The sequence below is a fragment of the Puma concolor genome, chromosome A2 (genome assembly GCF_028749965.1).
Source record: "Puma concolor isolate L17-30 chromosome A2, mPumCon1.1.hap2, whole genome shotgun sequence".
NCBI classification, from domain to species: domain Eukaryota; kingdom Metazoa; phylum Chordata; class Mammalia; order Carnivora; family Felidae; genus Puma; species Puma concolor.
The window spans coordinates 50,395,129-50,419,870 of NC_141668.1; the positions used below are offsets into that span (position 1 = coordinate 50,395,129).

The window sequence follows — 24,742 nt, forward strand, 5'->3', positions numbered from 1 at the left end:
AACTGCCACATCTTCCTGTGTAATCTTTAGAAAGAAAGTAGCACTTGGTGTATCTAGTGATTAAAACTCTTAAGCAAGATGACCATGAACTTGATAAGCTCTAGTTTACCTTCCGTGGATGTTAAGCTTGCGTGGTCTTAGCTCCCGTCTAGAAAACTGGGACTGCAAGCCGCTGGGCTTCTTCAAGCTGCCTGCTTGCACGTACCCTCACCAGTGTTGCAACAGACATCATATGATTCATAAAGAGCATGAGGAGCTCCCCACTGTTGGTTCCCACCCCCAAACTATCCCTCTCCTTATTTGCTCGAAGAGCCCGAAGTTTGGTCAGGTGGTCAAATCTTGAAAAGTCTAAGCTTCCTGGTTCTCAAGCCAACAAGATTAGCCCCACCTGGAAACTTGTAAGAGGTGTGAATGCTTTGGTTCTTCCCCAGACCCGAATCAGAAACTTTGCTCTACACTAATGATGGCAACTTATTTTCCTTGCCACTGACGGATACACAGTTGATGTTGCGGTGCAGCTCTAGCCAATGAAACATGATGGGATGTGCACTAGATTGGAAGGTGAAGGAAGGCGCTCTGGAAAAGGTCCTCATTATTTTTTAAAAAGAATGCATCTCCATGAAAATATGTGATACTGGGTTATGATGCACCCTTCTTGCAACCAGATGAGCAACGAACATGCTAGGGATGATAAAAAGATGGACGGAGGGGCGCCTGGGTGGCTCAGTCGGTTTAGCGGCCGACTTCGGCTCAGGTCATGATCTCACGGTCCGTGAGTTCGAGCCCCGCGTCGGGCTCTGTGCTGACAGCTCAGAGCCTGGAGCCTGTTTCAGATTCTGTGTCTCCTTCTCTCCGACCCTCCCCTGTTCATGCTCTGTCTCTCACTGTCTCAAGAATAAATAAGGGGCGCCTGGGTGGTGCAGTCGGTTAAGCGTCCGACTTCAGCCAGGTCACGATCTCACGGTCCGTTGAGTTCGAGCCCCGCATCAGGCTCTGTGGCTCGGAGCCTGGAGCCTGTTTCCGATTCTGTGTCTCCCTCTCTCTCTGCCCCGCCCCCGTTCATGCTCTGTCTCTCTCTGTCCCAAAAATAAATAAAAACGTTGAAAAAAAAATTAAAAAAAAAAAAAAAAAGAAATAAAAAAAAAAACGTTAAAAAAAAAAAAAAGATGGACGGAACCTGACTCCTGGGTGCTACTGCATTAATTAGCCACCCTGGAACCACCCTGTTCCAACAGTTTTGTAGGTAATAAATTCTGCATCGATGAGGTTCCTTGCAGCAGGAAGCATCCTCTCTGTGGAACACATGTTCTGCTGTATTCCCCGCCCCCCACCCCCACCCCCCAGTGTCATCCTTGCTTTGCCACCATTCTCAGGAGGCGTCATCTTCTTTGGGGACCAGAGACACCTGAATCAACGTCCGACCCCTGCTAGTCCGTTCTACAACAAGACCCCCTTTGGCTGCCCAAGTACAAGTAGCCCTGTTAGCTCATGGGTTCTTCAGCTATGTACATTTCATATGTTAAAGTTCTCCCCGTTTGCACTCTACACAGTCAGCTGGGTGTTAGGGAGAGGTTCAAAAAAGGATATTTAACAAGTTCAAATGTGTTGGCTGGGCCCCCCACTGTCTCGGTTTTGGAGCCTTTGTGGACAGGTGACTGCTGCCACCACTGCATAGGCAGGGCCTCCTTAGAACAGGCTGAAGGATAGGTCAACCAACTCAACTGTGAAACCTAGAACAAGGACAGTCATCAGCTCATACAGTGGCCCCTTTGCAGGGAGATCTGTATGAGTTATGAGAGGCAGATGAGCCCGGAAGGACTATTTAAGTCCTTCCAAAACCCATCACAGGATCTTAGCGTATCTGAAAAGAAGGCATATATCAAAGCAAGAGGCCTCTATGTCCAACTTAACCACACAAGAAAAACCCTATGCAAGTAATTAAAGTGGCCTCCTCACAGCCAACACATCCCACAAATACCATCTAATATTGTAGCTCTTACCACCTTATGTCTGCCCCCAGCACGCTTAGGCACATGAGCAACTCCCTCATGGAAGAATTTGATTTTTATTGTCCCTTGCCAGCTAGAATCCTGTTGGCTTATTTTATTTATTTTCGAGTTTATATATTTATCTTTTTTTTTTTTTTAATTTTTTTTTTTTCAACGTTTATTTATTTTTGGGACAGAGAGAGACAGAGCATGAACGGGGGAGGGGCAGAGAGAGAGGGAGACACAGAATCGGAAACAGGCTCCAGGCTCTGAGCCATCAGCCCAGAGCCCGACGCGGGGCTCGAACTCACGGACCGCGAGATCATGACCTGGCTGAAGTCGGACGCTTAACCGACTGCGCCACCCAGGCACCCCTATATATTTATCTTTAAGGAGAAAGAAAGAAAGAGCGCATATGGGCGAGAGAGGGGCAGAGAGAGGGAGACACAGAATCCCAAGCAGGCTCCATGCTGAGCACAGAGCTCGAACGCGGGGCTCGAACTCACCAACCACGAGACCATGACCTGAGCCGAAGTCGGCCGCTTAACCGACTGAGCCACCCAGGCGCCCCTAGAGCTGCTCATTTTCCCGGACGCCTGGATTGTCCTATCAAATCTCATTTTTACATCTTGGGTCAGCATTGCATACACTGCCAGTTTGTGAGCTGTGGCTTTTTCAGGCTTTATTAAAATTTTCGGGCTTTACTGGATAAAGTGTGTGTTCTGGCTCGTACCATTGAATGAAGGGCCTGTCATAAGGCAGAGTAGTCTTACGCGTGAGAGGAGAATTACAGTGGATGAGGAAATACGATGTAGGGTTGAATGAATAGTATAAGCCTGTAGTATAAGGTGCCGTCAGTCCTCATCATTGGCAGATTCGTTATTTGTGGATTCTCCTCCTAGCTAAAATGTCTTTGTAAACCTGAATCAAAGAATCAAAAGCTGTGACACGGGGCTCCAGTATTCACTAACTCAGTGTTTGCAGTAACTTTACAGAACATACCTACTGTGAATAAGTGAAGAATCAACTATAATTCAATTTACTGGAGCGAGGGGAAAAAACTCCATTAGTCCCCTTTACATTTAGTGAATTCTTTTTCCTTTTCCCTGAGTCATCACCTACATGCTGTTGAGACCTTTTAGGTGTAACTAATGCCGTGTTGGTAGTTTTTATGAACTCCTTTCAAAATGACCAACGCAGTACTGATTCACCAGAGAATTCCAGCTCGGGAGGGTGCAGATTGGTATGGAAGGCTCTTCAGTCCCTCCCCTGGCCCACCTGTCTCGTGCTCGCTCACTCTCACTCAGGAGCACACACACACACACACACACACTTGAAACTCTTTGAAGGAGCATGTGAAGTATGGGGAAAAGAGGTTTGAGGTCAAACAGTTCTAAATGTGAACTGAAATTTCAGTTAAATTCCAGTCTGTTTCATGACCACATCTTCTCTTGCAAGAACCCCGGAATTTACTAGATAATATTTCACTGTTATCTTGAAAAAGTCAATAAATCAAGTCCATCATGTTTCAGATTTAATAGCTGCCTTATTAACCAAAATTGAGTATTAATAATAAAGTCAACATATTTACTGCCCTTTTCAGTGGGATGGTTTTCATTATTCATTACTCAATTACTTTTGCAGTAAAAAGAAATGAGTTATGATTTGTTTTGGATGAGCATGTTATTAAATTAATGGCTTGTTTCAAATGTTTTAACCTGAATGTTGTAGTTGAAAAACATGAGTAAAACGTTGCACTTTACCTTATCCAAGATGGTCAACCTGTTCTAATCAAAACATTGAAACTCCGGTTTTAATTACTCTACGATTGGGGCGCCTGGGTGGCGCAGTCGGTTAAGCGTCCGACTTCAGCCAGGTCACGATCTCGCGGTCTGTGAGTTCGAGCCCCGGGTCAGGCTCTGGGCTGATGGCTCAGAGCCTGGAGCCTGTTTCCGATTCTGTGTCTCCCTCTCTCTCTGCCCCTCCCCCGTTCATGCTCTGTCTCTCTCTGTCCCAAAAATAAATAAACGTTGAAAAAAAAATTAAAAAAAAAAAATTACGATAATGTTGTATTGTTACATGATACCCGGAATATGAAATTTTTAAGAAGTTGTAGTGATCGAATTTTGCACCTCAATTAATTAGGCAGTAACCCATGAAAGATCTATTGTTACCAGTGGGTGAAAACTAGTTTGCTATTTAATGACCCACGCTGAAGTCAGGCTGAGCTAAGCTGAAAGAAGGCACTCATTAACCACAGGAAGGATGAATTTTGAGAATTATAATTACCATATTAAATGGAATTTGGTGGTTCATTACAACCCCCTTTTGAAATGTAGCATTGTAAAGAATCCCTGCCCTCAGCAAGGCAGGAAGGTTGATATCCTCCCCGGTTTATTTTATAATTACTCAATAAAATCTAGGCGAAATTAGTTGTTACCAGTAATTAATGACCAGTTTAATAAAAAAGAAGGGAGTCTAGCAGATGGTGATTATTTTTTTAATAGGGCCTGCTTGAAGGGATCATCCTGATAGTAAACTCTTAACGGTAATTTGTAGCTAAAAATGGCTGCCGGTTGGCATCTTCTTGGTTACCGAGGCGAAGTCTAATCCTTGCTTAAGAGCTGGGGCTCATTTCTTCACCAGCTAAAATTCTTCACTTAAAGTAAACGGTGCTCTGGTTACTACTACAAATTAAATGGGTTCCATTAGCACACCAGAGGGGGAGATTCTAAAAGACAGAGGAGCCCGGTGCATGTCTTGGGAAATTTCGACGCCCGTTTTCTACAGGAACGTTGAGCATGAGGTGGGGTCATGGTTCGACAGACGCAGGAGGCACTAAAAGAAGCCCGTGTGAAAATAAAGCTAATATCGTCTAGTCTGTCCGGGGGACTGGGTAAGAATGGCGAGGTCAACGTTGGCCACACGCCCCTCTTCTCTTCGGTTGACCAGCAGGATTTTCCATGTTTTAGCAAGGGATGTGAGGGCTGCTTTCTGGCAGTCCTGCCTGACCACGTGAGAGCCAGAAATGCAGTCTGGAAAGAAAAGGTACACAGAATTCCTACAGGAGAGACAACAGGAGTTGGGGTGACGTGCGCGCACAGTTCTTACTCTCCCTCCAGGACCCCAGCCCAGCCATACACAGCGCTCTCCCCCCTGTTGCTGACATTCTCCCCACAGGCTGCTTTCAGATCATCTGTGCTCCCCTCAGACTCCTCCTACCAGAGAGGGGACAGCCTCGGGGAGCAGGGACCCGGCTCCCTCCCCTCCGTGTCTCCCTCAGCCCAGTTACCTCCATAGGTGCTTGTTAAATGGATCCTGGCACGTGTAGTCCTGTGCTCAGTGGATGGGAATGTGGGGAGCAACCCCTTGCGTTTGTCCAGAACTTTCCCATTTGCGGGGATTTTCAGGAACATTCATTCAGTCCACGCGGTAGCTGCGTAACACTCCAGTTTGTTTCAGCCCCATTCCTGCCTCTGTGCTATGTCCCCGGCCTTGTTTTGCCTTATTTCTTCTGCCCTTACCATTCATTCTTTTTTATTGTACTTCATGTATTCTGGAAAGCCACCTTTCATTCTTCCAGTACTGGTGGAAATAAATGAGTAGGTAAAACTCCCATTTTACAGATAAGAAAACTGAGGCCCGGAGCAACTTAAAATTTTGATCACAGGCATATAATTAGCACGCAGTAGAGCTGGACACAGATCTTGCCTGCAGTAAGAGCGCTGACCATGCCCCAAGCATCCGCAGTGCCCCCCCCCGCCCCAGGCTCTCTTCACAAGGGAAGTCTCCACCTGCTGTCTCTACTCTGCCTGTCCTTAGGAAAAAACACCTTCTTCTCACCCATCCTACTTGCCCAAACAGTGGGGACTCCTAGTTTTTGGTTTTTTCTTTGCCTTAATAATGCATTGCAATGTTGTGGTGGAAAATGTAACATAAAGAGAGATCAGAGAAAGTCAATTTGGTTACTTAAAAACAAAAATCACATAAACTATTCTGTAATGACCTCCCTTTGGTCCCATTAGGCATGATGAAGCACATTCTCGGGGACCCTCAGGAGGTGAGTTAACTCTTTCAAAGGCACTGGGGTTCCATTCAGTGAATTACCCACTAAATGGCTCCCAGGTATCCGGAAAGATATAATGCCTCCCTGCAAATTCCTCATGTTCTCCCAGGGAGTGATGCCAGCACAGAGAAAATGTGGTTAATTGCACAAATGGGCCAAGAGCCGGCTGTATGTAAATTCAGCACCATGACTGCAAATACTATCTGCTACAGTCAGGAGTGAGGAGGGGAGAAGGGGAGTTTAATGTTGGCATCCTCCAGTCTCCCCCCCTCCCCCTCCCCCCCCCCCCCCCCCCCGCCGTATTAATAGGCAGAGCTGGCCTTCTGTTTGCACACTTCACGCATTTTAACTCCCAGAATTCCTCTCTCCAGATTCCGCATTGTGCATTGTAGGGCCACTTGCACTGTGAGTAGTCACCAAAGCCCTGTTGTAAATTATATAGGAAAAAAGTTGGAGAGGTTTTAATGGGCTTTTCAGAACTCGAAATTTCAAGGTTTTTGCTTTAACTCTAACCTAATGTGAGGAGGCTCATTTATCACCTTGCTAATGCTTTTCTCACTATCCCCCCCCCCCCACTCTGTGTCACCCAGCTCTATTCCCCGGGGTGGGTGAGAAACCCCCTTTTGAAGTCTGTGGGAGTTCCAGTCTCTACTATTCTGTAGGATGAAAAGTATGGAGTAAACTGGCCCAAGATTTTTCTCATCCTCTCCGAGGGAAAACAGAGTTTGTCTCATCTCAGATCTCACCAAACTAACATTCCTCACCGCAAAGGCTTCCTGAGCCGTCTTTTCAATCCCTATAAGGAAGAGGATTAGGCTTTTTCTCTGAGTGACTTTGGTTAGGCAGTAAGAAATACAGGATCAGATAACTTGATGAAGAATCCCCCAGGCAAATGAAAGAAGGGGAGGGAGGCAAAAATCATCGTAAAAGTACCCTTCACAGCAGGGACCTGCGTCAGAGTTCTTATTTCAGCAGGTTTTGGGGATCTCCCGATTTAAGGAGGTTCGTGTACGTTTTGCAGTTGCATTTGAACCACTTCCTGCAAATTGCGTCAAAGCCACGTGAGGCAGTGTCCTGCCCTAATGTTTCACTGCACATAGTGTTCCCCGCTCTGAGATGGAAGGTATAAATACCATGCCTTTCAAAGAGAAGACATTTTTGCACAGAACAATAGAACGAATAAGCCAATGTGTCTTTTCATTAAAAAAATGCAGATCTTCAGCCTTAATATATTTGTCCCCCATCTAAAAATGTAAGAGGAGAAATTGATTATTAAGCCTGAAAAAAGTGTAAGAATTCTTTCCCTCAGTAACTCTGGGAGCTCCTCTTCCCCCTACTCTCTAAAATTGTGGGCATTTCCCCCCATACTCTCTTCTCGACCCTGGTCCCTCTTCTCCCTTACACGCTCTCCTGCTTTCCTTCTCTAGAAGGAAATGGATGACTCCTGATGTCAGTTGCTGAGCTATTTGCTTACACCCCTTGGGTGTCCCGCCACCATTTCATATTCGGAACCCTATCCTCTATAGCAACACTGCCCAGTAAAACTGTCTTTGATGATGAGAATGTGCTCTTTCTCTGCTACCCAATATGGTAGCCGCTAATCACATGTAGCTATTTAAATTTAAATCAGTCAAAATCAAATAAAATTGGAAATAACAGTTGCTCAATTTCACTAACCACATTTCAAGTGTTCAGTAGCCCCGTTTGACTGTTGGCTGTTGGATTGGACATCATATCTTTAGCATTTTTGTTTATATCTTTCCTATAGCATTTTATTAGCTGTGGGTCCTTGGCGAACTACCTAATGTCTCTGAGGCTCAACTTTATCATCTGTAAAATGGGACCGATATGGGTGCCTGACCGGCTCAGTCGGTAGAGCATGTGACTCTTGGTCTTGGTGTTGTGAGTTCAAGCCCCACGTTGGGCATAAAGGTTACTTAAAGAAAGAAGGAAAGAGAGAGAGAGAGAGAGAGTGGAAGAAAGAAAGAAAGAAAGAAAAGAAAGAAAGAAAGAAAGAAAGAAAGAAAGGGAGAAAGAGAGAAAGAAAGAAAGAAAGAGAAAGAAAGAAGAGGACTGATAATAACCCCTGATAAGTTTGTAATGAGGATTCTAGAATAACTAGATGCTATTACAAGGCATCTAGCATAGTATACACTGAAAAGGCTTTTATTTTGAATCATAGATCCTTCTCTCCTTTCCCCTCTCTAATATTAATTTGCAAACATCCATCTGGAGCTTAGAGAACGTGAACACTCACCAGAGCCATTTTAAGGATGTAAGTTTACACGTTTTAGGGAACACCTTAAAAAAAAAAAAAAAAGTATAGGTTTAAGCTGCAGGCCTTGGTTATTGGAAAAGTTCTGAGCGATTCTGTGAAGAGTTAATACAAGAGTCCTCTGCAGGAACTAACAAGGTTCTCCTAGGTTGCTTGGAATTATTTTGATTAGCTTTGCTTTCCAGGGCATTGTGACAGGGGAAAAATCCCCGTGAGGCTAGTATCAGTGGAAGGGTGGAGAGGTGTCTCCTTAATGAAAATGCCCGTTTCTTCAGTAGATACCGTGCGGGAGCAGCTTGGTTATTTGGGGGAACCCGGTGAAGAGGCTCCCTGGGCATCAGAAATGGCCTGGGTGTAGGGTGCAGGGGCGTCCAGGGCCTTCAGGGCCTCAACAGGAAGCCCTCTGGCTTGGACCAGCCTTGCACACTCAACAAGTTTAAGAAAGGGGTTTGCATGGTTTATATCCTGGCTGCAATCCATTAAAGCTTTAATTACACTAATTAGGGATTTGGGATAATCAGGTTGGCCTGCTTGAAATGGGGCCTGTAGTCTTTGTAAGAAAAGGTTTGGGAAATAAACCAGCAGGATAAACAGGATTGTGGGGGCACGCGTAGGTATTTCTGGGAACCGTCCCGGTCGATGCTAAGGATTAGTGCATGCTTTTGGCATGCAAATGAAGGCCCTTCATTGTAAATCAGCAGAAGGGCTGGGGGCCCCCCTCCAAGAAACACTTCATTAGCAGTTAAATACAGTGACATTCTTGAAAATTTTAAACGCACAAACACACCTGAATTTTTTCCCCCAGAATAACCTGTAAATTCCCCATTTGGGGTGGAACTTGCGGAGGAAAGGTGCCTAGGGGATCTTGTAAAATACAAATTCATTTCAAAGCAATACTGAATAGTAGTTTTGTATTATTCTCTCTCCCCCCCCCCCACCACACACACACAATTTAAGGGACACTAGAAATACCATTATGATAGTCAAAGTGGCACACTGACACTATATGATGGGGTCCCCATAGCTGAAAGAGTTGGGAACCATTGGCTCAGAGCTTCCAAATGAGTAAACTTCCATTATGTCATTCAGTAGTATGTACTGGGTATAATATAACCACGCTCTAACTTTGCAAGCAAAATGGCTTGGGGGGGTGGGGTGCGGGGGTGAGAGAGAGAGAGAGAGACCCTGCAATTGTGATGTGCTAACCATCTCATTCGATTTTTACATCTTCAGTAGGTATTTCCCAGGGACTATGTTGAAAATTTTCTTTTTTTCCCTTTTTTTCCCCTTCTCTCTCTTCTTCCATTTTTTTGTCCCTATGTGTTTCTCAAGAGATTATGTGAGCACAGAATGGTATAGAGAAGAATGATCAATAATCATTGGTCTGAAAAGGGAGTGGGCGGGAGAAAGCTTAAACAAGAAGGCAAGATAGTATTAATGAGTGCTTTTGAAATGATCTCTAATAAAAAGTATAAATTCCCACTATCGTCAGTCGACCCATCTTCCCTTCCCCTGGTGTTTACATACAGCTTACAGTTTACCGAGTATCTTTAGCATCCGCGAACTCATTGATTGGATTTGATTAAGCAGGAAGACATGGGAGTTCCTATCTTTGATTTTTTAAAAAATAATTCAGTCCCCTGATGTGAGTGTTTTTCTGAAGAACCAAATACGTAAACACATTTATCAGATGCCAGCCTCCTGGAAAACAGGGAAGATCAAATCCTAGTCCAGAAGCAGCTTAACTGAGCTCTTGCCACAAAAAGAAAAACATCACTTTGAAAAAAAAAAAAAATCGGTCCCCGAGGCCCACAAAACTTGAGGTCTGTAAGCTTGTGACACCCTCAGGTGAGTACTTTGTAAAGGACAACCCATGTGTAGAAGTGACTTTGCCTCCCAAATTATTTCACTGCCTAAATGGATTAATGCTTTTTTTTTTTAAACGTTTATTTATTTTTGAGACAGAGAGAGACAGAGCATGAGCAGGGGAGGGGCAGAGAGAGAGGGAGACACAGAATTGGAAGCAGGCTCCAGTCTCTGAGCTGTCAGCCCAGAGCCCCACGCGGGGCTTGAACTCACGGACTGTGAGATCGTGACCTGAGCTGAAGTCGGACGCTTAACCGACTGAGCCACCCAGGCGCCCCGGATTAATGCTTTTAAGTAAAGTTGCTGTTGACTCCACCGTTTCTAAACAATGCTAATCTACTGACTGCTACTCTGTGTATAAGTGAGTCACAAATATACAAAAATAAATTTCAGTGAGCAGTTGGCCTTATGATTATATTCACGAATATATGCAGTTATCCGACTGTATGCTTAACATGCGTGCCTTACTTTGGAGACAGCTCTTGTCTCGCACGTGGCTTTCTCTCTCAGATAATTTTTTTTAGGTTTTATTTATTGAAGTAATCTCTACACCCAATGTGGGACTCAGACTTATCACCCCAAGATCAGGAGTCACATGCAGCCAGCCAGGCCTGATTCCCTGAGACAGGAGACAGGGTGGTCCAAATGAATTAGGATATGCCTAGGCTGGGCTATTAGTGGAAATAGTGTTATGGAACCTGGTCTGGATCACCTGGTGCAAGAACCAAGCGGCACTCAGAGATCTTGGAAGGCAGGAGTTTTATTTCATACGCTGGGCTCAGAGGAGATCACTCTCCAAAGGCCTGAGTTCGGAGCCTAAGCAGAAGGAACAATTTATAGTCTGTTACTTCTGCATTCCCCATTAGTAGTAATTTCTTGCGCACGGCAAGCTGGGTAGGAAGAAGAACCCAGAAGGTGAGTCTTGGGGCGGGGACTGGAATTTCCCTATCAGTCCTGTCGGCCATCTTATAGCAGATTTTTCCCTATCAATATCAGTGTATACAGGGGAAAATGTACAAGTCAGATATGGCACAGACCTTCATTTTATGCATTCCCTTCATCGGTGGCTAGTGACCACGTCAGGCCTGGTAATGAAGACGTTTCTAAGGTGGAATGCAAAAACAACACAAGGAAGAGGGCTCTGATCAATTAGCGGTGCCTCTCATGGGCAGAGTTGGTTATAGATGGCACCAGTGGCCTGGTATGTGCCATCCCTGGCATAAACAAATCCTGCCCATTTGAGATCTCCTCTGACATTGAGAGTCTTCTCATATCTCCCCTTTCTCAGTCCACCATCCTTTGGTGCTGGAGTCCCTTGTTCTCAGCTAAACGTTGACTGTCACCTGTTTAGAAGAGCTCACCCAAGCGGAAGGTCATGGCAGCATCAGAGAAGTACTTCTCCTTAGAAACGGAGACTTTTGGGGCGCCTGGGTGGCTCACTCGGTTGAGCGTCCGACTTTGGCTCAGGCCATGATCTCATGGTTCGTGGGTTCGAGCCCCACGTCTGGGGCTGTGCTGACAGCTCAGAGCCTGGAGCCTGCTTCGGATTCTGTGTCTCCTCTCTCTCTGCCCCTCCCCCCTCGCTTGCTCTGTTTCTCTCTGTCTCAAAAATAAATACGAACATTTTTAAAAAAATTTTAAAAAGATAAAAAGAAATGGAGGCTTTTGATCCCAGACTTAATGTATCTATCTAAGCCCATCTGTGGACTGCATAGCTCCCCCCCTGCAAAATGTCCTCTGATGCAGGGATTATCCAGTCAAAGGAGTGTTACATTTAGAAACAGTTTCTCATAATTTCTGGGTGACAGTCCAGCGCTTAGGGCCAACGCCCAAGGACAAACCAAGACTCTGAGTCGCCTCTTGAGTATTATGTTTTCCATGCATATATCTAATGAGATCTCGACAGTAGTCCCCATAGGGTATGTGTTAGGGTTACCTCTGTTGTATAAATCACGATCCCCGGACTAGAGAGGGTAAGTACTTTGCTGCAGTTCGAATACCTAGTAAATCAGATTAGGAGTTTGCCTCCAGAGACTAGACTTTCAACCACTAGGCCGTGTTCACAACTGTTCGTGATACTAGAACTATGACTCCAGAGACCCTAAATCCAGTTTTGTTCTTTAGGTTTGAAACTTCTCCCTGCTCATGGAGAGAATTATGTATCCTCTCATTAGCCGTTCACGTGGAAACCTCAAATAACTCATTTCATTTACTACCAGAAACAAAACAAAACCCTCCAAAGCTATTTGTAGTTTTGTGCCACCAAAGCTCATAAAATGCAGCTTCTTCGTTTTGCTCATTGGTTTTGACACAGATGTGAAATTAGCAATGAAAACCATGTGTAAGAAACAGCCATAGTTATTCCCAGCTCGACGAACGTAAAAGAGAAATGGAAGGGTGAGAGAAATGCTGCCAGGCGAGGGATATTCCAGTTGGCCTCCAAACCAAAGATTTGTGGATGTCGCTTTCAGAAGTGGTTTTTATTCTTGGCCTTGGCGATGAAAAAGACCATGGTTTACTCTATTCAGGCTAAAGTAAATCAAAACTAATTGCTTCGCTGATAATTTATGCTGACCTGTGGCTTAAAATAGTGGTTGCTGGAACCAAGAACCAGAGCTTTCGTTAAGATAGATGGACTTTATTACTCCTTCCTTGTGAGAAAATACCCAATATTTATCGGGAAGGTACAGAGTAATGGTACGCAGGAATGGGATTTTGTGCGTTAGGCCCGTTATTCACCTTCAGTACATGAATTTCATTTGAGTGCTAAGATTCCAGAAGAGATTATTGGCGAAAAAAGAAAAAAAAAAAGTAACTCCTAAGTGCTATTCACAGAACAGCTGCTAGCCTTTGAATGATGCTGTTCATGAGGATGTTTCTAGTCTTCAACATGCCAAGGGGGAGCGGGGCCAGGGTGCAGGGAGCCTCCAACACCCCCACGGCCCCTCTGTGTGCCCTGACAAAGGAGGACACCTGCTCTTCTCGCCTTTCTCCCAGCCCTTGGAGAAACTACTGGGTTTGGGTCTCTTCTCTTTGGCGTCTTTCGTTTTGCTCAGCAGATTGCATATGATTCCTCCCAAATGTAAGAGTTTCATTTTGTCCACATTCCTTGAAGTGGAATTTTTAGCAATGGCAGTGACAGAAGATAAAATTGGATGTTATTATTAACTTGCATCTAGAGAAAAATTATGAATAATATAAACAATACACTCTAGTGTACAGATGATATGATTAGAAAATAATGATAGAACTCAATATATATTGTCTGCATGTCAAAAGTTTTTAGGCACATTTTTTCCTGTGTGCTATTGTTATCATAATCTCAGAATAAAAAAACAGTCTTTCTAGGGACACCTGGGTGGCTCAGTCAGTTAAGTATCCGACTTCAGCTCAGGTCATGGTCTCGTGTTCGTGAGTTCGAGCCCCACATAGGCTCTGTGCTGACAGCTCAGAGCCTGGAGCCTGCTTCGGATTCTGTGTCCCCTTCTCTCTCTGGACCCTCCCCTGCTTGTGCTCCGTCTCTCTCAGAATTAAATAAACATTAAAAAAAAATCTCAAGAAAGGATGATTTTATTTGAAGATTATGTCCTCCTTCTACTTTATGTTAAAATGACCTTTTTTTTTCAACAAGAGGCCAAAGACGGTAGATGGTAGTTAGATAAGGCACACCACTTGGCAATATAGAAATTGGCAGACCAGTGTTAGTTATTAAATATTTTTTAAAGGCTTATAATATCTGGGCTAGATGCCATAGAGAAGTAAATTAACTGTAGCTGCCTTTAAAAATACATACATACAGGGGCGCTTGGGTGGCTCAGTCGGTTGAGCGACCGACTTTGGCTCAGGTCATGATCTCACGGTTTGTGAGTTCGAGCCCCGCGTCGGGCTCTGTGCTGACGGCTCAGAGCCCGGAGCTTGCTTCACATTCTGTGTCTCCCTCTCTCTGACCCTCCCCCACTCATGCTCTGTCTCTCTCTGTCTCAGAAATAAGTAAACATTAAAAAAAATTGTTTTAGGGGCGCCTGGGTGGCGCAGTCGGTTAAGCATCCGACTTCAGCCAGGTCACGATCTCGCGGTCCGTGAGTTCGAGCCCCGCGTCGGGCTCTGGGCTGATGGCTCAGAGCCTGGAGCCTGTTTCCAATTCTGTGTCTCCCTCTCTCTCTGCCCCTCCCCCGTTCATGCTCTGTCTCTCTCTGTCCCAAAAATAAATAAACGTTGAAAAATTAAAAAAAAAAATTAAAAAAAAATTGTTTTAAATAGATACATACATAAAAATAAATAAAATATGATGTCAAGAGAATAGATTTTTTTAATGTATTTATTTTTGAGTAAGTAATGTCTACACCCAATAGGGGCTCAAACTCATGATGCCGAGATCAAGAGTCCCATGCTTTTCCCACTGAGCCAGCCAGGTATCGCAGGAGTAGATTTTTTTTTTTTTAATCACCTCTTTTTTATTTTTTGCCTTACTCTCCTCTCTCTTTTCCTCTCACTGTCCCCAAAAATAAAGTGAAAGTTTATAAGAAAAATGAGCTACAAGATCTGATAGGAAATTGGCTTGCCTTCAATGTTAATTTATCTTGCGCAGATTAGACCAGAGCTCCTCAAAGTCCGGGAATTATATCCTGTATGTGTCAGATATAAAGTAAAAGGAAAAATAGAGAGAAAAGTCTTACTTAATGCAATAAATCTGTCAGCTTGGTTTGGTCCCCAAGAACAAAATCTGATTCATTGGCTATGTACTTCACAAAGTACTCCCTCCCCCATGTGAATATCAGATGAAAATCACACACAAGAAAAGCCTCACAAGTTAAGTGCTAAACTGATCTGATCTGATGGCATGGGTTTTTTCCTGGTGCTGCTTTTAGTTTTATTATTTAGCACTACATTTTTAATAGCAGCGTGTTAAAAGAGGCTCAGAATTCTGGTGACATTGCAGAAATTTTAATGAAGCTTCAAAATCCACCCCATCGGCTTCAGATGATGAAGTCAAAAGTGGCTCTGGGATGAGAAGTGAAACGCTTACTAATTCGAAACATTATTAGAAACTTTCTGAAATTAGCATTACTTGGGAGTCTAAATTCGGTCGACTTCTGTCTCCTGAAAGGAACCACATTTATTTAAGTTCTCAGTGATCACCAGAGAAGACCCCTCTGTTCGTAAAGGGGCCAAGTGGACAAGGGATTACTCCACTTGTTGCTTCCAGGTTATGTTTCACTGGCCAGCTGTGTCGAGCAAGTACTCCTTCAGCCGCACTGCGGCTTTAAGTTGCTGTGAAAATGTGAAGACCTGCCTCGTGAGTTTATTAGCAGATGTGTATTTCGAAAGCCATTGTTACTTGGAGACCTAGAGCGGCCGCCAGATCTTCTGACATGTGGGCCACACATGATCGCAGGCTGAAATGTACCCATTATTCCCATGGTCATTTCCCACGGCCTTCCTTACTGGCTCTCTGTCCGTCTTTGTCCTGGAGCGCATGTAGCAGTCAGTAGTCAGAGGAAAGAAAAGTCATGTACAAGTTGGATTGGTAATGTACAAGTTGGATTCTCCCCTGGAAAGATGGATTGGGTCCTCGTCAGGTCAGAAATCCCATTGTCTGGAGCCAGATTTGGGAGTGCTTGGAATCTCGTGGTCTATGTGCCAGCTCCCAGCAGCTTTCTTCAAAGGCTTTCTGGGTTTCAGAAATTTGTTTTCACTGAAAAATGGCCATGCCCAAGGGGCCATTGAAACAGCAGAACAAAGCTTGGGACTTCCAATGAGGTAGCTGGATGTGGCGCCTTGTACAGAGGCTGTGGTTGTGGACCAGTGCAACTTTATGGATCTCCCAAGGCGAGGGCAGGCTTGAGCTCCATAGAAAGATGTCTTTCTGGGGCACCTGGTGACTCAGTTAAGCGTCTGATTCTTGGTTTTGGCTCAAGTTATGCTCTCACGGTTGGTGAGTTCGAGCCTCATGCCGGGCTCCACGCTGTCAGTGCAGAGCCTCTCTCTCTCTCTCTCTCTCTCTCTCTCTCTCTCTCTCTCTCTCTCTGGCCCTCCCTGCTTGTACTCTCTCTCTCTCTCTCTCAAAATAAATGAATAAACTTTGAAAAAAAAAAAAGAAAGCGAGAGACGTCTTTGTGTCGGCTCTGTGGATGGTCTGTTGCTTGCCCGGCTGGAAAGGCCTTCTGCAGTTCATTTCTTCTTAAGAAATCAAGGCAGAAAAGTAAAGAGGAAGCATATGGGTTTACAGATAGCTCCCTTCCCCCCCGCCAAAGCCTGTTGTCCCTCAGGAGAAGGACTTTCTGTTTGTATTCCAGCCACGGTAACTACCTTCTCAAATATACCTGTGATTGCAACACTAGCGTAATAAACATGTGCACCATCCGTAAGCATAAGCGTGGCTCTTTGGTTTCAGAAGCAGCAGAATTAATGATGGCACTACCTATCCTTTTATTCAGTAATTCGGCCCAGAAGTGACCAGTTGCCGGCATAAGTGGCAGAGAGGAAAGGTTTATGAATTAGAATTTCCAGAACAGATCGTGTTCATATCCACTATGTGCCAGGAACCTGAAATGTAGCAAGGTCAAGGTGCCAGGCCCTGTCACAAGTGCGTCAGGTGTATGAACTCACTTTGTCTTCACAACGCTGTAAAATAGGCCTTGTTATTAGATGTCACTATTCACAGATGAGAGAACTTGGAGCACAGAGAGGTAACTTGCCCAGGGTCACACAGCAGGAGAGCATAGGGCAGAGATTAGAATCTCAATGGTCTACCTCCAAAGCCCACCACCCTCTTAACTGCCACACTAATATTTTCAAAGTTGGGGGCCGTGACCCGTTTGTGGGTCGAGAAATCAGTGTTGTGGTCATGACCAGGAGATTTTGTTAAAATGAAATAGAATAGAAAAATATCAGGGTATCTTACACAGAGTAAGGGTTGTTTCATGACATTTTTGTTTCAGACGGATTACATAAAAATTCTTTGTGTGTCCAGATATGTTTTGCAGTTTTTCTAATTTCAGAAAGGTAATACAGAGCAAGTGCTGCATATTACATAACACTCCCTGAAAAGTCCGAGGCAGCCCTTGTAAATCAAATAAATACATTAACATTCGCGTAGGGAGGCGTATGAATATTCACACTAAATACCATCAATAGTGTAGTAGCTTTTAAGCAGTTCAATTCAGGGTTTGTCTCCCAATTAATTTCGCTGCCAAACTTGTAAAAACAAATTTCCCAGTTTTCAGAGCTTTGCATATTTCAAAATTGCCAATTGCAGACCTAATTATACGTATGTGTACGGGCTCCCAATAGGAGATCTGTCTCGTATCGGGCTGTGGTAAAAACGTTTGGAGAACACTGCACAGTGCTATTGCTAAAATCATTGACTGTTGGAGCTGGGAAGGAACTTAGGGGTGATATATTACATATACCCATAACACCAGAACGCTTCAATTTTAACAAGTAGACAAACCCAGGGCCAGAGCGGAGAGCATTGGGACTTCCGGAGGCCACCCGCTTCTTCGCCCCAGCACAAGCCTCCTGACGCACGACTCAGGCCTCTGGACCACACGCCCTCTCCAGAGTCTTATAATAACAGCCAAACCACACCACGCATCTCATAGTTTGGATTCTTTTCAAGTTTTTCCGAGAGAGCCTCCAGTTTCGAGTGGTCATTTCCATCCCTGGGTTCTCCAGAGCCGGGGAAAGCCATGTGGTTTTTTTCCCCAGCAGGACACTTAGGCTCAGGTGTTTGGCCGTAGAGTGGGTGGCAGTGGGGTTTCTGTCCAGGTTCCAGTGAAATCTGTAAATTTCCTGAGTTTGTGGTTGAAACTGGTCTCCCTGGACTAGCAGTTTGACATTTTCCCCCTGTGGTGTTATATTCATGTTTCCACATTTAACATGTCAGACTGAATGAACATTGTGGTCGAAGGGTTTAAAAGATTTATAATGGAGTCTTGAAAATTTACTTAAGGAATATGTACTTCCCCAAGCAATAACAAATATTACTACAAATGACCATATTAAATTAAAGTAACTTAGGCATTTCTGATTTGTAGGAAAGTTAAAATTAATCTTACGGCAGTTTCGGTTTCAAAATGAAAACACGGCTCTGGCTGACCACAGATTTCCAGGCTGTTAGTCAACAGTGAATGAACTCTCAGGTGACCGTGTTTTTTCTTTGAGAAATATTCCGTTTTCTCTATGTGTAGAAAGGCAATACTTGGAGGAAAATACCCTCAAAAATCAACCATACTTGTATACGGAAACTTCAGAAGTTCTGGTAAGAAGCTGAGTGGCGAACCTATAGACTGTCATTTTATTATTGCTCTTTAAACTGCGCATGTGTGGGGTGCCTGGGTGGCGCAGTCGGTTAAGCGTCCGACTTCAGCCAGGTCACGATCTCGCGGTCCGTGAGTTCGAGCGCCGCGTCAGGCTCTGGGCTGATGGCTCAGAGCCTGGAGCCTGTTTCCGATTCTGTGTCTCCCTCTCTCTCTGCCCCTCCCCCGTTCATGCTCTGTCTCTCTCTGTCCCAAAAATAAACAAACGTTGCAAAATAAATAAATAAACTGCGCATGTGGATTATGTGCTCTCATTTGTGTATGTGTATTTTCCACAATTTGAAAAAAATGTCACAAATCCATAAAAATGTTTACATAAGTGTATTTTAATGAGATGTATTCTTATAATTTTTGAAAGGAAAGGAACCCTTCCTTATATATATTCTTCATCCCTTCTGTGATTGGCTCCATTAGTGAGTAGGCAAGGAGCCTAGTTCAAATGCTCTTTTCTACACTAAAAAGAAAATAAATAATTACAAGGTATTCTGATAAGTTTTTTTTTCTTTATTTATTTTGAGAGAGAGACAGAGCACCAGCAGGGGAGGAGCAGAGAGTGGGAGAGACACAGAATCTGAAGCAGGCTCCAGGCTCTGAGCTGTCAGCACAGACCCCGACACGGGGCTCGAACTCATGACATGAGATCATAACCTGAGCCGAAGTCGGATGCCCAGCCGACTGAGCCACCCAGGCGCCCCCTGATAAGTTTTTTTTTTTAAGTTTATTTATTTATTTTGAGAGAGAGGGGGAGAGAGAGAATCCCAAGCAGGCTACGCACTGTCAGCGCAGAGCCCAATGGGGGGCTCAGACTTACAAATCGTGAGATCATGACCTGAGGCGAAATCAAGAGTTGGATGCTTAACTGACTGAGCCACCCAGGTGCCCCTCTGACAGATTTTTAATAAATGACTTTTAGAGAGGAAAAAATCCCTGATTGGTAATATTTGCCAATTTCCGTGGTGTAAATACTCCCAGTATGGACAGTTTCAAGCTACCAACATGATGTCATTGAACAGAGTTGGGAAGAGGTGTATGGGAGCACCATTATCATTAGATGGAAATTATAGCAGACAGGATATTAATGTAAATGACCCCAACGACATAGATAATAGTAAAATGGAATAAAATAATTAAGAACTGATAGGCTTTGTGTATTACCTTTTAAAAATATACTTGTTTAATTATAAGCTCGTATAATTTAATTTTTAATAATGGGTATGTTTCACAGCTGGCTCACAAGAATCCCTGAACGTTTAATGATCAGCTCTCACGAGCTGATGAGCTGTATGAGCCCACAATAGCACACAGCTTCTACAAGATTAGAACAGTTCCCATTGCAAAGCAGAAAGAATTCAAGGAGGTGGACACGGCCAGCTTCCCCACATCACAGCTTGGTGAGGTTACAAATCCAGGGCCCCCGGGAGCCAAGGAGCCCCACACAGCAGAACGTGGCTGACATGGAGGGGTGAAGCCTTCTATTCTCCCAGCCACCTCACTTCCAACATGGAACCCCCCAGAGGGATTCCCTGTGCATTTCCCCAAGCCCCAAGCTCTGGTTCCATAAGCCCTTGCAACTTTGAAGACCAAGGCTCTGAAGCAAAAACCAGAAAGCTCAGGGTTCTTTGATATGCCCATAGCAGCCTGGCAGAGTAGGACCATTTGATTCAGCGCTGAGGCTGAATTTCTCTGCTGCCAGCTCTCTGCCCCTCGCCAGCAAAGTGACCTTAAACAGGCCGCGACACCTCCGTTCCCAGTTAATGTGAAAAATGAGGGGGTTAGACCAGGCGATCTGTCTTTTCTAGGTTTCTTCCAGCTCGAAGACCCCCATGTTGGCAGCTATTACTGAAGGCTTCAGAAAAGGTGAAAAACCCAGCACGTCAAAACCCATTGAGAAAAACTCACCAGACCACAGGGTGGTATGACTTCCCAAGTTGGAATTCCCTGTCAGCAATGGGAATACAGGGGGACATTTCTAAGACGGACCGCAGAAAGGTCTGGGCTGTGATCCTTCAAGGACGCTTGTCAGAGTGCAGCTGCCTTCAAAGGTGGGGAGTGGATTTGTCTGGCTTTCTGGTCAAAGCCAATGAGTCTTTAGCCCCTGACTGTATTCACGGCCTTCCTCTGCCGTATCAGGTTCTTTATGAACTCGTCTCCCTGAGTGATTCCTTGCCGTTGGGAATCTGCCCATCTTTTGACAAGCGGCCATCTTGGTGGAACGTTGCTTTAACACTTTAGGGTTTCATAAGTCTCAAAAAATAGGTGATGTCGTGGTTGATAAGAGAGAGGAGCAGTGCAATATTGCCAGTGAGAAACTGGTGAGTCGTAACCAATGCTCCCAAGGCGTTTGTACACCCGTGTGCACGTGTGTGTCGTCACCGGGAATAAACCCTGCAGCTGTGTATCTTAATATGGCAGGGTTGCCAGGATTTATGAGTATAGCTGCAAGCAAGTTCACAACCACCAATCCAAGGAGGGAGGGAGAAGAAGGTTGGCAGAAGTGCTTTATGGGTTTCATGTTTAATGCTTTTAACATGATGTCTCGTTCTCACTTCTAGAAAGCACTTAGCAGGTATAAGCCGAAAATAGATTGCTGTCCATAGCTGACCAAACTCATGTGGGGGTGAAGGTGGGGGGGGGGTATGTGTGGACCTTGTTGTGGTTTTTTATGGTTGTTGTTTCATGCCTGAGCTGTAGGAGAATATTGTACAATAAAAAGCATGAGCTATTGATACTATTTAACTGGGGTGAGAGAAGACACCGAGAAGCCCGTCGCCTCCCTCCCTTCCTCTCTCCTTCCTCTCTCCCTCCCTCTTTTGACAAGAGTTTCCATCTAACGCCGTATGTGCACTCCCTGGGCTGATTCCCCATCAGCCCAGCCACAGCCCGTTCTATACGTCAGGCACAAACACAAAAAGCTCAGACCTACGAACGTGCAACGCATCCGCAAGAAACTTGGGAGTTAGGGAAGATAGACCGAATATGTAGCTAAAACCGTATCACAGGGTTGTATAAATGACAGTAGCTTCTGTGTTTTTGAGCCACTTCTGTATGACAGGCACTCCTAAAGTCAGCGCTATCCTGTCCGCTAGTGGGTGATTTTCTCCCGTGATGAACGTTCAGACTCTCAAGACGACTGGAAGCCGGAGTGGGCGCTGGGTCTCTTCAGAGGAACAGTGGGCAGGGCCACAGCTGGCCAGCAGGACAGCATCGGGCCTTCTGTGGAGTCCTCGCTGGCACACAGTGGTCTGTACAGAGGCAGGGAGTCAGGATGCCCCGCGGGCAAGGGTGGGGGCTGCCCTGGCAGAAGAGGAGCCAAAAGTCCCATAACCCTCCACGGGCATACTCCTCAGTTCCCCGCCGGAATGGTCTAGATACAAGATCACCGCACGCAGGAAGCCCGAGCTGTGGCTTCCTGTCACGAATGAATAAATGGTTTCTCACTCCTCCCAGTCGAGAAGCGATTTACCAATCGGGGGTCAGTGTGATCACAGGGAGTGCTTGCCTACTAGCATAGTTGGCCTACCATCTGAGCTAACCAAAGATCAGAGTCTCCTGCAGAAAAGGAAGAGATGTGTCTTAACCCTCTGCCGATGGTCCTTAGTCCCATTTTACGGAGAATAAAGCTGAGGTTTAGAGAGGTTTATCAACCTTGCCTCAAGTCACATAGAAAGTAACACATGCAGGGGCGCCTGGGTGGCTCAGTCTGTTAAGCGGCCGACTTCGGCTCAGGTCATGATCTCACGGTCCGTGAGTTCAAGCCCCGCGTCGGGCTCTGTGCTGACAGCTCAGAGCCTGGAGCGTGCTTCCGATTCTGCGTCTCCCTCTCTCTCTGCCCCTCCCCTGTTCGTGCTCTGTCTCTGTCTCAAAAATAAATAAAACCTTAAAAAAAAAAAATTAAAAGAAAAAAAAGAAAGTAACACATGCAGCCTGGCTCCAAGTCCCATGCTCCTAACTAAGGTGCAAGATGTACATTTTACCTTCTACTCCATAGAGTCTCTCCATAGAGTCTACTTCAAAAAGTCTCTTTTCTTTTTACCATTTAAAAAACTGACCTGAAATCCCTACATGGAGAACAATTGGTCTTTCTAGAGGAAGCAGCATGTCCGTCCCGTGGTTGTGCCCGCTCCCGGGCATACTGTGAACCCCCATTCGAGAAGCTTGGTGCTGTGCCACTTAGTAATTCTACTTAGAATAATAGAGGAAAGCACTTGTTCTTTTTCCTTATTTTGAGTAGTTGCCATATTTTGAGAGTCCATATTTTGACTAGAGGTTTCTGAGGGGGGTGGGGAAGCAGTTTTAAGAACAATAGAGCCAACTTTGGCATCTGAAAGTAAATGAGTACTGGATACGAGGCACAAACAATTCTGTTTTGCATTGTCCTTCATTTCTTTTTAAACCATTGCCATCTTGTAGCACAAAACCAAAGAGCTCAAGGCAAAGCATTTAGCTTTATTACCGTTCAGATCGTCATAAATATCTGGTTTAGTATATATCTTTATTGTATTGCAGAGGCCGTTCAAGAAATGAGCCATGCATGTTCCAAGTACAAAAGTAGACATTGTAAGACGTTGTAACAATACTGTAATATTGTTTCATTGAGTGTTTAAAGCTTTTTAACCAGGCATGGGGACTATCTGTTGACTTCCAAAACTCCCTAGTGTAATGAAGGCAGATACTAAGAAATTTTGTAGACAGAATGTGCAATGTGTTGGGTAATTAACACTGTGTTTAAGTGCGATGGAATTAATTAATGATGAATTGTATTAAAATGGAACGTAATGATGGGGGTGGGGTACAGGGAGGACTTGAGAGGCCTGGTTAGGTCCTCTTGGCCAAGGCAGTGGGCATAGGTGCTTCTTTTATTGCCTAAAAGCTTTCATGTGTTCTATGCACTAGGCTTTCTGCCACAATTTTATTTTATTTTATTTTTTAATTTTTTAACGTTTATTTATTTTTGAGACAGAGAGAGACAGAGCATGAACGAGGGAGGGTCAGAAAGAGGGAGACACAGAATCTGAAACAGGCTCCAGGCTCTGAGCTGTCAGCACAGAGCCCGACGCGGGGCTCGAACTCACGGTCTGTGAGATCATGACCTGAGCTGAAGTCGGCCACTTAACCGACTGAGCCACCCAGGCGCCCCTCTGCCACAATTTTTAAAAATGCAGTTGACAAAGCCCCACCTGCGGGTAATACAAAAAAAAGTTTGCTGGCACCTGGCTGGCTCAGTCAGTAGAGTATGCAACTCTTAATCTCAGGGTCATGAGTTCAAGACCCACATTGGGCATGGAGCCTATACTTAAAAAAAAAAAAATGTATAATCCAAAAAAATAGTTTGCTCTTTAAGCGACAGATACCATTTCGTAGATTGTTTTGAATCTCGTATAACATGAACTTATGAAATGTTATACAGTGAGAAAAGAACGAAGTTTGAATATGACTAACGTAAGAGAGGGGTTGAAGGGATAACTTTGACGTTTCCAAAGTGAAATGATCAGTCACCTTTCCCTTTATGAGTAATAAAATCACAATATAAACAGGTCTTCAGCTGTGAGCTTCCTCCTTGTACTGCTCTCTTCCCTTCTTCATGAATCTGCTTTGGGCAGATTTACTCACTCTGTTGACTGAGATTGACTTGGTGGTGTGCTGGCAGCGATCTGTGGGGACGGGTGTCCTTCCCTTTCAGCTAACGGTTAGGGAGACAAGACCTTCCGTCTGCCAAGACAATTTTCAAATCCCAAATAACAGTATGAGGAACTGGAGTAAGACCAAAAAAAAAGAATCCATTTTCAGGGGGTCATAGATGGGAGGTGGCAGTGAAGTGCTATGAACAGTAAATTCTACCAATCTACAGATGAAGGAAGCCCTTTCCCCCTGGGAAGGTTGGGGAACTGTGAGATGGGTGGGCTTTCTATGAGTCGAAAGACAAGAGAGAACCTTCCAAGAGAGAGGAAGTCTTGTCACCAAAGGCACTGCCCTGAGTACAGACATAGTCTGTGTGTACACGTTTCCCACAAGGAGGGTTTGCCTCAGGAAGAAACGCCCCCCCCCCCCCCCCCCCCCCCGCCGTGAGGAACCTGAAGACGCTGAGCTAGAGATCATTCCGTCGTGTAGGAGAAGGGAATCTGTTGTGAGTCTCTGAGATTCGAGACCTATGAATGAGCCCCTTTCCCAGGGTGGGGCATCTGTCCAACTCTGGGTAACTGTCCTCATTCCTCACGCTCCATAAATG

At 44.8% G+C, this 24,742-nt stretch overlaps 1 protein-coding gene across 1 annotated transcript in view; it reads left to right on the forward strand.

The window, feature by feature from the left end:
- The window catches only part of JAZF1 (JAZF zinc finger 1), a 344,125-nt gene that overhangs the window by 269,408 nt on the left and 49,975 nt on the right, over window positions 1-24,742 (forward strand). The window lies entirely within an intron of this gene.